We start from the raw sequence: 2233 nt of genomic DNA on the forward strand, positions 1-2233 counted from the left end.
CGCCGGGAGGAGCGGGGTTTATCCTGCCCCCCCAGCCCCGGGTGGAGGCATCCCCTGCCCGGGGTGCCGGGGCGGGGAGAGTTGGTCTTATCCTGCCTGGATGGGGCTTCCCCTGCCCGCGGGGGAGGGAGAGGTACGTTCCTCATCCCGCCCGGGCGGGGGGAATCCCATTCCCGAGGGGGAGTGGTGGGGTGTTGGAGGGGTCCCGTCCTGCCCGGCGGTGTTTTGGAACTCCCTTGGGATGCAGAGGGCAGGCCAGCTCTGGGGGGGACCGTATGGTGACAAAGGGATCCTCTCGCTGGGAGTGCTGTAGGGGAGGCACCTCCTGCCGGCCCTGGGGGGCAGCCCCAGCCCCAGGGTGCTGCTGGCTCCCAGCAGTGGGGAGGGAGCGGGCCCTATCCCCTGGCTGAGGGTGCCTTCAGTGGGGGAGGATCCTCGCTGTGAGGGGGTCTGACACTGTCGTGGGGGGATCCCCCGTCTGAGGGGAGATCCCCGCTGTGTGGGGTGGCATCCTGCCCGGGGTGTGCTGAGAGTGGATGGGGAGGAGGAGGAGGAGGAGAACCCCGCTGCTCAGGCAGTGCCCTGTGAGTTGGATCCCGGCTGTGGTGGTGGGGAGAGGGGGACGCATCCTCCTCGGCGACGGGAGGGGAAAACCCCTGATTGAGGTGTGCTGCTGTAAGGGGGGATCAGGACTGTGGGGTGTTCACACCCTGCCTGGGGGGGATGTGACATCCCCGGGGTGCTGCTGGGGGGTTCCCAAGCCAGAAGAGAAAAAGGGGGAAAGGGGTTCCCCATAGCAAAGGTGTGGGGGGGTCTGAGCTTGGGAGGCACAGAGTAGCAGAAGAAGGGGGAGTAGTGGGGCATGGGGTTTGGCTTAGCCACGGTGCGCGGGATCTGTACAGGGGAGAAAGGCACTGGTACAAATACGCTGATCGCTCTGAGACTGTGGGGACCTGGGTCCAAGGGGAGGCCGGTGTCCCAAAGCCAGGCAGAATAGCTGGCAGTGCTGCTGAGACAGCGCTCTGCAGGCGATTGTTTGGGGCGGGAGGGGGATCTGTGTATCTCGGCCCCAGCTGCGTCTGCTTCATTCCCTGCTGTGAAGAAATCCCTGCATGTGCGCTTGCAACTGCACAGGGGCAGCTGAGATGTAAGGCACGGTGAAGGCTGTCCCCGCTACACTGGCGGCTCCGAAGGACAGCGCTGGACAGATTAACAAAATCGATATGAGGTAGCAATCGCGGAGAGCTTTCTGTCTTCAGCGGTGTGAAATGCAGCGGGGTCAAACGCATCAGTGGTGCAACGGAAGTGAGTAAAGACACAGCTGGGACGGACTTGGCCAGAGCTGGCAGTTAGGCTGAGGAAAAGGTCTCCTCCATCCAAAACCCAACAGCCCTGCGCAGTAAAACCCTGAAGGATAGTTATTTCTGTAAGAGCGAGTGTCTTGAACCTTTAACATTGCAAGGCAGGAACATGAAATCTCCAGCATAGCTCTCCCCTGACGCAGATAACTGGCCAAAAAGTATTTCCAGAGTAAAACTGCTTAAGATACAATGCATGTAAAATGCTTCTGTGGTCTTGTGTTTCAGCCCTCGGAGCCCTCCACCCAGTCTCTCCATGTCTGTAGACAGCAAGGTGAGTTTGCCATCCTGTTACTGCCCGTTTGGGCTATGTTTGTGTTTATGGATCTTATTCTGAAGTTGTTTACTTATTTGGGCTGCTCCAGAGTGAAAATTCATCCTTGTGGTATTTTTAGCTTATTTTTCTAAGGAAAGAAGCAGATGTGATTGGGTAGTCTTACTCTCCTTCTGTAACCTCTGAATTCATTTGTCTTTTCAATGGAATTTGTCCCAGGCATTGAAATTTCCTACATACAAAGTTCCTACGTGTTTTGTGAAAATAAATGGCAGGGTAGAGGCCATCAGTGTCCCAGCTACAGACAAAGCTAATAAATTCACCCCACACTATACATTGCAGAATCCACACAGGATGTTGTCACAGGAAACAGCTTCATAACTTTGCTGCTCACAGAATGTCTCTGCTCTGATCCTCCCAGGAGGCTTGGGCAGAGATTTATTTTTTTTTTTTCCTCTTCTTCTGTAAAATAGGTGATTCTTGCCTTTTTCTGGAAACGCAGAACAAGCAGTGAGGTTTTTTCCTGTTATTCTGTTCTGGTTTTATATTGTTGTGTGGAAGTTCTTTTATGTTTGGGTTGTTTGTTTTTCTTTTTAATAAT

This window comes from Charadrius vociferus, unplaced genomic scaffold (genome assembly GCF_000708025.1).
Source record: "Charadrius vociferus isolate BGI_N301 unplaced genomic scaffold, ASM70802v2 scaffold54, whole genome shotgun sequence".
NCBI classification, from domain to species: domain Eukaryota; kingdom Metazoa; phylum Chordata; class Aves; order Charadriiformes; family Charadriidae; genus Charadrius; species Charadrius vociferus.